The 12,819-nt window shown below is 47.7% G+C and overlaps 1 protein-coding gene across 2 annotated transcripts in view; it reads right to left on the bottom strand.

Moving 5' to 3' along the window:
• Prkcb (protein kinase C beta) overlaps positions 1–12,819 on the bottom strand; it is a 296,917-nt gene that overhangs the window by 180,145 nt on the left and 103,953 nt on the right. The gene's annotated exons all lie outside the window — the stretch shown is intronic.

The following is a 12,819-nucleotide window of genomic DNA, read 5'->3' as shown; positions in this document are numbered from 1 at the left end:
ATGAAAGCTACCCCCTAGTGATATAATGCATCCAGAGAACCATCATCAATAGCGGCTCAATTGCAAAAAGATACCACCGGCCTCGACAAAAACTGACCCCGCCATCTAGGAAGGACTCAGCCAAGTAACCGAGTCTGTGTCAATTCAGGCCTCTTAATGCAACTACAAATTTACAAAAAATACAGGCAACGGGGGAATCATCTTCAATGACACCACAGAGAAGCCATCGCCCAACCTCCAACCCCGCACTCACACAAAAGGAACAGAATATGGACAAGTTCAAAAGCAACCAATATGATTTTTTTCCACAAACTGCAAGAGGGAGGATATAGAGGAGAAACTTACATATTCAAACAAATTTAAGAAACAGATCCAGGCTGGGGTTGTGGCTCAGTGGTAGAGTGTTTGCCTAGCATGTGTGAGGCACTGGGTTCGATTCTCAGCACCACATAAAAATAAATCAATCAAATAAAGGTCCATCAACATCTAAAGATATGTATAGATAGATAGATAGGTATATAAAAGAAACTGATCCATTAAATGCAATATGTGGTGGACCTTCTTGGAATCCTAATTTGCATAAACAAACAGTTCAAAAAATTATGAGGCAATCAGGGAAATGATATACTGGCTATTTTTTAAAGATAGTAGGGAATTATTGTAATTGGTATTAGGGAAATAGAAAAAATTTGGTGTAATCATGGTATTGTGGCTTTAAAAAAATAGAATTCTTATCCCTGCGGATACATCTTAAACTCTTTGTGGATAAAATATTTTAATTCATGGGGCTGGGATTGTGGCTCGGAGGAAGAGTGCTCGCCTCACATGCATGAGGCACTGGGTTCGATCCTCAGCCCCACATAAAAATAAAATAAAGATATTGGGTCCACCTATAACTAAAAAAATAAATACTTCTAAAAAATACTTTAATTCAAAATAATTCAATATGTTGGGGTTAGGGTTATTGATGAAAAACATTGGTTCTAACAGGTCATTATTGAACCTGGGTGGTGTACACATGAGGATTCATTATATTAATCTGTCAACTTTTCTTCATTTTTATATTTTCCATACATATAAAATTTTAAAACAGAGAGAGAGAGAGAGAGAGAAACAGAGAACATAAGTCATAAGACGTGGGGATAAAATTGAGCCAGGCACGATGGCACAGGCCTGTCATCCCAGCAGCTCCGGAGGCTGAGGCAGGAGGATCGCGAGTTCAAAGCCAGCCTCGGCAACAGTGAGGTGCTAAGCAACTCAGTGAGACCCTGTCTCTAAATAAAATACAAAATAGGGCTGGGGGTGTGGCTCAGTGGTCGAGTGCCTCTGAGTTCAATCCCCAATACCCCACCCCCCAAAAAAAGAAGAAAGTGTGCTATAAAATTGAAACACTCTGCGTTTTCCATTCCTTGAGAGCTGATAGGTATTGAGAAACCCACACATAGGACATTATAAGCTTCAATGTGTGTGTGTTAGCAAGGCTAGAAGTCAGAACAGCAATACACAATAGAACTTTCAAGACGGTGTAAGGAAAAACTAAGCAAAGGATACTACGTTTCAAAAGCCTTCATGCACTCAGGTCACATAAATATTATTCTTTTTCCTCTTCACTGTAATCCATCCGCAATGTCTTGGAACCTGATGCGAAATGAGAATCTAATTTGCCTTTGTTTTTTTTTTTCAAAATAGGTAACCAATTGTCCCAGCACCCTTGATTGAATAATTCATCCCTTTCCCACAGACTTCAAATGCCAACTTTATTATAGTTCAATAATTACACACACTGGAGTCTGTCTCTGGGCCTCCTGTTTTTTCCACTGATCTGTCTTGAAGTGTGGCAATAGGGGTTTTAATTATAGTAGCTTTGTAATAGGCTGCATCTTGGCAGGGAAGTCCTCTCTCATTATCCTGATTTTCAACATTTTCTTAGCTATCACCGCATGCTTATTCTCCAAGAGAACTTTAGAATTTGTTTAATCAAGATTTTAAAAATATCAGAGGAAATTTTTTACTGGAATTGCATTAAGTCCGTCCCTGCATCCAAAAAAAAAAAAAAAAATGATTGGGACTTTGAGTGAAATGATCTTAAAATTTAGGAAATAAATTCAAGATAATGGACGTTTGGATAACCCCAGGTCACTCCCCCAGGAATTGATCATTATCTTGTTTGAAGTCTTATTTTACATCCCCCCCCCCAAAGTCTTGAGTTTTCTCCATATCGTTTCTGCACATTTCTTGCTTAGTATCATCTGAGGGATTCTTTTTCTTTTGGGACTTTTTTTTAACGCTACTGTGAATTTGATGTTTTTCCATTTTGTTTGCCAACTGGTCTTTGTTTGCAAATAAGAAAGCAATGGGGGGCTGGGGCTGTAGCGCAGGGGTGGAGCGCCTGCCTAGCCCCTGTGAGGCCCTGGGTCCCATCCTCAGCACCACATAAAAATAAATAAATAAAATAAAGGTATTGTGTCCATCTACAACTAAAAAAAATATTTTATAAGAGAAAGCAATAGAATTTCAGTGCATGTGTGTGGTAAGCGTGTTTTCATTCATAACAACTTTGGTGTGAGTTTTCAGTTGGCTCATCTTCTTTGTTAACTATTATGCTATCATTTGAAAGCAGCAGCTGTGGGTATGTTTATCAATTCCACTGGGTTTTATTCTACTTTATGAATTGTTAGTCTTGCTTTCCCCCCCCCCTTCATCCTACATACCTGCATTTGCATTATATCATGCATTGGTTAGGAATATGAATTTTGGAGTCAGGTGGCCAGGTTTGGATCCTCTGTCCAAACCTTAATATGAGGGGTATATTATCTGATCTCCCGAGGCTTCCGCTTCCTCTCTGTACTATGATAATAATGATAACAGTCCCCAAAATGGTGGCATGGTCAGGCTTAGAGGAATTCACCCACACACAGAACTGGGTCTACCGCGGAATGAGTTTTCTACAAATGTCTGCGACCATCACGCACTGCTCTTTTCAAAGCTGCTTGAATTGACCAGTTAATTTACTCCCATTCCTCTTCATTAAAAATTTAAAGACTTTAAGGCTAAAGACGTCTCTTTTAAGTACCATTCTGGATGCATCTTGTCTTTTCTATTTAGCTCCATTATTTTAAATTTCTCAGTGGTCTCTTACAGAGGTTTAGATTCCCTCCTTGACCCAATACAATTTGGGAATTGTTCCCCCCATTTTCAAGTAGGTGATTTGTTCTAGAAGCTTTCTTCTAACCTTCCAAAATATCCACTCTGACCTTACCTATCCTGATGCACCTTTTTTAGAGAGACCCATCTCTAGCCCGCTAGCATCTATCCCAACTCAACGTACATAACTGATATTCAGTAAATGGATGTTTGGCGAATGAATGGGGGAAAGAATAAATACACCAGCCAGGAAAGAGAAGCAAACATAATTCTGGGGTAATGTCCTGATGGGGCATTGCATCCAGAGGTCGTCACCACCGTGGAGAGTGACAGTACCTCCAACCACCATTGATAACATCTCTTTAGGCATGCTTCCAACCGGCCACAGAGATAAACAAGCCATACCCACTGAGGGGGAATCAATGTGTCAAGTGACTCTCCTCCCCCGCCCCACCCCACCCAGCACACTGCTGTGGAGCAGCTGGGAACAGCCTGGGGGAGGTGGGGCTTCCGGAGCAGGTAATTCCTCTACTCTGAATGTTACTGAGAAGTCAAGCAAATCAGATTCCCCATTAACGAAAACACTTTCAAGAAAGGCGTGGGGCTGGCTATTTTAAGAAACAAACTCGATCCTTTTTGTGAAACAAATAAACACCCCCTCATTTCTGTTTGGCAAATTCAGGGGGAAGAAGACTCAGCTCTTCTTCAAGAACAGGCTGCCGTGTTTACTGAATTGTTGGAAAAATGTACGAGGTCCTACTTTCCCCAGGTAGCTGGGGACAGCCAAGAATCCCTCAATGCTTCGTGGTTTATTTAATTACTTCTCTTGCCCTGGGGTTGGAAAGCCTGGAGCCCTGAGCCCTCTGCGCCCCGTGCGTCCACCTGCTTTATTAGGACTCCCCAACAGGGGTCTCCAGCTCAAATGCCCAAGGGCTAGGTGAGCAAGGACTATGTCAAGGTCAAGAAGCGGGCTGCACACGTGGCCTCTTTAGAAGGGGAAGTTTCTGTCCAACTCCAGCCAAGAACAAGAAAGAAGTCCTGAGTTCTGTCTGATTACGTGCAAGGTCAACAAGGTCATGTGCCATCTGTGTTAGAGTGACATGACGAATCTAATACCAGCAAAAGATCACGAACCCTTGATTGATTCCAGAATTGGCAGATATAGTCCCTTTCAAGGGACCTCTGAGGTATCTCCCCCAGGAAAGCACTGAGAACCCCAATTCTGCTTCATGCTGCATCTGCTGCCACCACCACCCCCAATTCCCGGCTCTTCACCACTAAAATTTACTCATTACATCCCAAAGAAGAGTAGACTAAATCATCAGATCTTACGATTTCCTCTTTGGCATTGATCCTCCTTGTCCCCCCACTTCTCACTGGAGTCCACAATGGAAACCCGGTGTCCTGGGGAACCCGTCTTTGCCCCTAAACCCACAGTCAACCTGAGGTAGAAAATCCAGCGCTAGTTGCAGATACCTGGGATCAAAGAAGAAAGAGAAGGGCCCTCGGCACTTTCTCAGGCTCTCAAGTCCCTCCAGATGCCCCACACCAGCCGGTCCTCACGGACAAAGCCCCTCACATGCAGGAGTCACTGACCAAGCCTCTGGAGTCAGACTGACCACAGTTTGAATTCTCATTTTACCACTGATAAGCTGAAGAACCCTAACCCACTTACTATGCCTCTCTGAACAGGGGCATTTCAGCAGGAGCACCAGCATGCAGATTGCGCTTTGTGATGGCAGCATGGAGGGGGGTCTCTCTTTTCTCCTGGGTAGAGGTTGACCCACGGGATTATCTGTATTCAACTCTGCCTAGTGCCCTCGGTAAAGCACGGTTCCTCATCTCCGTGATCAAAGGCAGAAAGATCTGATTCCATTTGCACCCAACACCTGGCCTCAGTGGCATTAAGAGCCACTCCCATGGCCAGGGCACTGTGTGTTTGCAACTGGGCGTTCACATCCGGGATGCAACCCAACCCTCATCACAGTCCTGGGATGCAGGCGCTATGATCCCCTCTCCATCCACCGGGATGCTGATGCCGGGGAGGAGCGTCCACCCAAGGGGGCCCGGCTAGCCCGCGGGGACACGCATTTGAAGCCAGCTTCGTCTTCCTCTGGAGCCCACACTCTGTGCTTGTGCAGGGTGGGTGCATTTGTGTTTGTCATTCATCTCACTGTTCCTGAAGAAGTCCTCCCCCGAGCTCTCGCCCCCGCCATTCAGTCATCTGCCAAGCCCCGCTGATTCTTCCCTCGCAACATCTTTGGAACCATCTCCTCCCATACGTTCCCCGCCAACTCCACCTTAGCTGCCCTCACCAGCTCCGAGGAGACGGGAGTTTTTGTAATCAGATCTTAACGGGTCTCCCCACAGACGGATCAGCCTGCCTTGATAGCTCATCTCTGGGAGCCAGAGTTTCCATAATAACCATCAAGGAGATAAGGCTGGCGATGTCACATCATTGTTAATAAATCTAAACGAGATGTCATGTGCGGATGTGCAATCGCAGGGGACCGCACAAAGTAAGCTCTCGGGGAGCTTCATTTACTCTCTTCCACCATGGAGGGGTTCCTGATTCAAGCTCTGCAAACATGCTGCCCGCATTCCGCCCAGGTGCTGCTATTTTTTAGTTACGTAACCTTGAATATGCCCATTGACCTTGCCGTTGTTGTGGATTCCCTAGTGGGTAAAATACGGACAAGAATTTTGCTTCTCTCAGACAGTTTCTGTGCAGATTTCATGAGTTTATCTTAGCTCAGTGTGTGGACACAGGAATGCTTAATAGACGCCAAGCATCGTCAATGTCATTCCTAACTACTTCCACCTGCCCCAGGAAGTCCACACACTCTTAGAAAATCCATCCTCTGAAGACCCGGGCTCGGTGTCATTTCCCTCTCCAACACATTCACCGGCTGCTTGTGGCCTAAATCCGCGCTGTCCAACACAATAAGCTCCTAGCCAAACGGGGCTGCGGAAATCTAAGATGATTAAATAAAATTTAAAATTCAGTTCATCATTCTTACAAGCTCCATTTCCAACGCTCAGTCGTCCCCACGGGGCTAGAGGCGACGTTATGCGACAGCACATAAATAAGATACATCCATCACGGTAGAAGTCCGATTAGACAAAAGTGGCCTAAAAAATAAGGTTCCAATAGCTTAGCCTGGCACCCATCCATGATATCATCTCTATCCAATTTGATGCTTGTCTCTTCTCACTCCGGTGCCCCACACTCCTGCCAGGCTGAGTGACGGTCCCTTTCTATCACGCACTTTATACATTCCCTATTGTGAAAATTTGTTCCACAGACATATCAGTGCCGACGGCCCCTCGCACGCCGTCCACAGATGAAATTTAAAGCAGAGGAGCTCAGTTCTCCAGCCAGCCGGCTGAAGGCCAGATTGGAATAGAAATGGCACCTTCCGCGGATACTTCAGCTCGGCAGCCCTGTAAGTCCATGACAGGTGGCCCACCCCGCCGGCCCCAGTGCAGGGGTTGTAGACTCAGATGCCTGCAGAGGCCAGGCCTTTGGGCTAAGTGAAGCCAGCCTGGTATGGTGCAGTAGAAAAGGGGTACGGCAGTGACGGGCGGAACTGCAGAACACATGCCCTCCCAAGGGACAGCTCCGACCAGCACTGGCCCCTGGTTCACGGGTCCTAGGTTGCCAAAGTCTTTTTAAAGCCCTGTGGAAGGCCATTCACACATTATCTGTGTGCCACTAGTTTACGAGCTCTGTCTTAGATGGCCACAGTGTCTTAAATATTTCCATCTCAGTTATTTATGTTGCTGTAGCTAATATACTGCCAGCCATAGAAGGGACATAAGACCATCCAATTCATATGTGGTCCTGGAGATGAGATCGGATGCAGGTGCCTAGCATGCCAAGTTCTTAGTAAAAATATGAATGAGTGAATGAATGAATGAATGAACCAACAAATGAACAAGCAATGAATGAATCAATGAATGGGCTCATTCAGTCACTCCCACGCCCGAAAGTCTCCCCTCATGGCTGAGTCCAAAGGAAGACAGCTGAGGCCAGGGGCAGTGGGCTGGTGTGTGAGAATCCGTGGGTGGCCGTCCCAACACAGGCAAGCCGCGTGAGTCCACAGGGTCACCCGTCGCCCTGCTCAGCCAGCTCTCAGAGCACAGGGAGAATTTCTTTTTAAGGGACTGTACCATGTTTGCTGTTTAAAAATTCAAACATGACAAATGAGGAGACTGTCGAGAATCACTGCTCGCCTCCCTGACCAGAGGGGACGATGCTCTCCAGTGTCTTTGGCTGCCTAGAGCTGCCCACTGGGTGGGAGCGATGCCTGTCTGTGTGTACGCCCTTGACCTTCTGTATCCAAGGGTGCCATATCCAAGGATGAGGGCTGAAAAAGATTGGGGAGGAAATTTTGCATGTGAGCTGGGCACAGTGACGGACACCTGTGATCCCAGTTACTTGGGAGGCTGAGGCAGGAGGATTGCAAGTTCAAGGCCAGCCTTGGAAAAAAAAAAAAAAAAGGCCGTAAAGAAATTGCATCTCTACTGAACACTGGGATTATTCCCTTAACAACACAGTATAACAACTATTTCCACAGCATTTGCGCTGCGTTGGGTATAACAAGGAATCCAGAGACGACTTACAGTGTTTAGGACCACTGTGCAGGTGACACCAGGGACTTGAGCTTCTACAGGGTTTTGCTATTCACGCGGGTCCTGGAGACAACACCGTGTGGATACCAAGGACAACTGTATACGGAGTAAGATGTTCTCTATGGCCTTTTCCTTTTTCATTATTTTATCTATATGATTGGATTCTGCACCACTGGTTCTCAGCCCCGGAAGCACACTCGGGTCAGCTGGGGATTTAAAAAAAAAAAAAAAGTGCGTAGGTCCCACTCCCAGAGATTCTGACCTGGTGGGGAGGTAGGGGCAGATGTCAGTACACTTAGAAAGCTCCCCGGATGATTCCAATGTGCCTGGAGAGCTGAGCACAGCTCTGTGCACACACCTCCACCCCTTGCTCTCCCCAAAACGAACACACCGGAGAGCCTGCTCCCTCTCCGCGCACAGAGAACATCCCCCATTCTGTTTCTACAACTGCATCTCCTTCCCTCCCGTGGGTGAGCCACCTTCACGTACCCAGGGTCACAAGGAACTCTTTTAAAGCTACAAGGAGCATTTCCTCCCGGAAGAGAGGAAACAGAGAGCGCACTCCCCTCGCTCATCCACAGCCACACACTAGGGAGACAAAGCAAAAGCAACAACTTTGCAGTCGTCGGTGACTGCAGGAAAGGAATGATTTCATCTGTAATGTCACCAAGTCCATTTAAGCAAGAAAAGCAGCTGATCCAACAAGAGGTAAAGCAGAGGTGTCAGAAAGAGAGAAATGCATGAAAAGAAAGCTCCCCCCGCCCCACATACACCTTCTGCTCTGACAGACCTGAGGGAGCCCCGGCCCTGAGCAGGACCAGATGGTACATGGAGACTGCTCTTGACCCTGTGGCCTCTCCCTCTGGGTCAGGCCCTGAAGGTGGGGCCGTCAGGACATGGTGCCTGTGCCACCAACATCCACAGAAGTTCCGATCCTGGCTCCTCCTCTCCTTCCTGCCCTCCCCAGTCCTTCCCCACTGAAATCCCCCAAGGCTCTGTTGCAGGTGCTGGTCCCTTCGCGGTGGACACTTCTCCACACCAATTCTGTACCGTCTCGCCCCTAATCACCACTCAGAACCAGCCCACCGCCCCCACCTGCCAAAGAACCTGACGCTGGCTTCTTGTTCAGTTCCTCTCACCCTCCAGATGTCAGACTCAGGACCACTCCCCCCTCAGGGCGTCTTCTCTGACCCACCCACCTAGGTTTAACCTACTCACTCTGTGTTCCCATCAGACCTTGAGCACTTGACTATCTTTTTGGTAAGAAAGTTGGGGAGGGAGGGCATCTCGTCCTAGAGTTACTGGGATCAAATGGGACAACACATTTGGAACATTAACAGAAGAAATAAGCCTTAACACAGTAATGGCCACTTAGCAAGTTCTCTGTACATATGAGCTATCGTCAAGGTCATTGCTGTTGCTAATAATAATAACCACCATCATCTCTTTTCCTCCCAGATCGTCAACCTCATCGACACAGAAGGGCTGCATGTTCTCTTCACTACAGTCTTCCCCAGTGCTGACACATAATAGGAGCTCAATAATAGCGGATGGGCTGATTGACTGGTTGAGGTCTGAAGCCAATGAACAGTAAACCATATTTCTCGGCCTTTCTCCCGGTTGTCACTCCTCCACCAGCCTACATATTGCCATTTCCTCCCAATATATTTTGGGTGGAGAAGACAAAACCTTCTCACTATCATCCTAGATGCGCTGAGACACAGCCAAGTCACTGGGGGAAAAAAAAGTTCCTCACCATGGGGACATTGTACTTGCTTTCTTCTATTATTTATTTCCTTATTTAAATAAGTCAGGGGGCAGATAAAGGAACCCAAGTGGAGGGAAAATAAACTGTAAGCAAATTCGGGAAATAGTGGTGGTGGTGGTTTCTGGCTAGGACTTTGGAGCTTTCTTCTTTTCAAAATTCTGAACTTCCTTAATGTTCGAAAGCAAATATAACTGTTTCTAAGCCTCAACTTTATGAGATCCACTTTAGTACATGAAAAGACACCCAGTTTGAGGTACGGGGCAATGCATTTTGACAAATGTATCAGATCCATGTAATCACCACCCCGCGCAAGACCCATGGAGTCACCCCAAAGTCCTCCAGGGCCCTTTTAAGAGATCTGACTATGAACTTGTAGTAACCAGTGTTTAGCTCATTTATTTTATAGCTGAATGAGATGCCGTTACATTGTTACTCCCAAGTTCATCCCTCTGTTTGTTTGTTGGTAGATATGTTGGTTTCCCTCCACCCTCTGGCTATTAGGATACAGCTTCTCTGGACATTCATTTGTTAAGTCTTCCTGAGGACATATAATTCAATGCCACTTGGGTGCATGTCTGGGGGTAGAATTGCTGGGTCATATTCTGTGAACCTTTATACGAAAATGCTACTGTTTTCCAAAGCAAAACATCCAAAGGAAAATCATCCAACACATTCTCTTTTAATAGGTTTTTGTGTCCAAGGTCACCTCTGTGGTTAATTAAAGACACTAGAAACCGTGGGAAGCTATTGTCACCCCTGTGGCTAAAGGCAGCGTTGAATGACGTGGTGGAACACAAGCCCAGTGCAAGCCAAACCAGGAGGGGGTCCACCTAGCAGCAGCTCTCCTTGCAGAGGGGTCCAGAGACAGAGGGAGGAACCCGAGGTGGACGTACCTCAGCGCTCTCTGCTCCCACCCTCTCAGTGCTCCTGCCCTCTGGTGCCTTTCATGGCTTAACTCAGACCAAAATCAACCAGCACGAGAGCCCAGGAGCTGTGGTCCTGAGGGGTCTGCCTCCTGGGACACGGAGCAGGACAGAGAAGGGTGGAGAATCGTGGTCTTAGAGCATCCCCGCATGGAGAGTACCCAGCACCCCTCTGTCCTCAGAGGAGGGGGGAGAGCAAGGAGAAAGTCGAGATGGCTCCAGAGACCAGCCCTTAGGAGCCAACCCCAGCATGACCCTTGGGTGACACACCATATTTCACCCCTAAAGTCACAAGGACCATGATGCTGCTGCTACGAGTAATGATACTGATGTCCACAGCAGTTAAGTCTTCATTGAGGGCTTTCCATCTCCCGAGCACATGCTAAGGGTTTATAGGACCATCTCAGGCCACCCTCAGGGCAGCCACAGGAAGCAAGTCTACTGTCATCTCCCGTTTCAAGGATGAGAAGAATATCAGAGCCAGAAAACAAAGGTCTAGAGGTCTAGAAAACTGGCAAGGGATTCCCAAGATGGGTCAAGCCCTAAATAGGTGATTTAGTTTGGATCTTAAGTGTCTCCCCAAAAGTCCATGTGCTGAAGACTTGATGGGGGGCGGGGGGGCGGGTGTTCCTGGCAAGTGGCAGACCTTTTAAGAGGTAGGGCCCAGCCAGGCATGATGGCACGCATCTCTAATCCCAGCAACTTGGGAAGCTGAGGCAGGAGGATGGCAAGTTCAAGGCCAACCTCAGCAACTGAGCAAGACCTTGTCTCAAAATTTAAAAAAAATAAAAATACAAAAGGCTGGGGATGTAGCTCAGTGGTAAAGTGCCCCTGGGTCCAACCCTCAGTACCCAAAGTAAGTAAATTAATAAAAGAGAGGTGGGGCCACGTGGGAGGTCTGGAGGCTCTCAGGGGTTGTTGTGCCCTTTAAGGGAACGGTGGGACCGTAGCCCTCTCCTCATTCTGTCCTTTGCTTCCCAGCCATGACAGAGCAGTTTTGTTCTGTCACTCAGCCCTGCCATGATGTGCCACCCTAGGCCCAAAGCAATGGGACCAACAGATCACAGACTGAGATGTCTAAAACTGTGAGCCAGATAAACCTTTTCTCTTCACAAGTTGATCGCCTCGGATGTTTGTTACAGTAACAGAAAGCTGACGAACACACCACCCTCCACACTGCCTCCCTCAGAGGAGAGCCAAAGGACTCGGGTTCCCACCCAGCTCCAGGATTGACACCCCACGTGGTCAGGCAAAGGCCACTCTGGGCCTCATATCCTCAGGTGTGCCATGAAAGCACTGCCTGTTTCTCTTTCCCCGGGGGTGGGGAGGGGACATCTGGGAGAATCGAACAGGACAAAGTAGTTCAGCCCTTCTTGAGTCTCGGGGGCCCTGAAACACTGATCTCAACAACGCTGTGGGGCAGTAATGACTCCTTTCAAATAAGGAAATGGTGACTCAGAAGGAATTCAGCCACTCCCCCAAGATGAAAGAGCTAGCAGGAGGCAGAGGAGGGACCCAAACCAGGCCTATCTGTCTCCCAAGTCTCCCAGGAAGGGTCAACATACAGAAGGCGAAGGCTCAGTGTCTTCGATCCCAGATTCCCATTTTTGCACGCAATTCCGTTTGGCCCTAGTGTCTCACTGCTCAGCACGGGGACCTTCAGAGCTGCCCGGAAGCGAGACCTAAGCTCTTCCCTCCACCTTCAGCAACTGGCTTGTCCCTTTGGTGCATCCTTTCCTGATCTTCTAGTGTGTGTGTGTGTGTGTGTGTGTGTGTGTGTGTGTGTAGGAAGAGGGGTGTCACTACCCTTCCGTGCCTTCTTCAAGATGACATTAACCTCAGGCACCTCCACTGATTTCCCAAGAAATCACCAGCGAGGTCCAAATACGAACACGCAGCCTGGACGCTCGGCAAGCTGGTCACGCCTCAGGGCCCTGTCGTCTGAGCCCCACGCATCCTCCACGCACTCTGAAGTCTTTTCTGCGCTCCACTTTGCCAAAAGGTTCCGGTTTTTCTGTTCTGTCACTGACATGCTGTAGAAAAGCACGTGTGCGCCGGGAGGACTCAAAAATAGCTGGAACTCTTCAAGGAAGGGCCCCATGGTGGGATGACAGGCGAGCTGTTCTGCATAACAAAGCACTCTGTCCCCGAGTCAGGCACAAGCCCACCCTCCCGCATTCACACACACACACACCTGTCAATCATTCCCTGAAATATCCTACCTGTGGGAGGAGGAGAAGATAATGTGTGATCCGTGAAGCTCCCGAGAGGACTGGTGGGATGGACTCCACCCCGTGGGGACTTTTCTACTGCCAAGAGGTCAGCTGTGCTTGGAGGTGAACCACAGTG

The sequence above is a fragment of the Marmota flaviventris genome, chromosome 19, assembly GCF_047511675.1.
Source record: "Marmota flaviventris isolate mMarFla1 chromosome 19, mMarFla1.hap1, whole genome shotgun sequence".
Classification (NCBI taxonomy): domain Eukaryota; kingdom Metazoa; phylum Chordata; class Mammalia; order Rodentia; family Sciuridae; genus Marmota; species Marmota flaviventris.
This window is presented reverse-complemented; position numbering and strand designations above follow the sequence as displayed.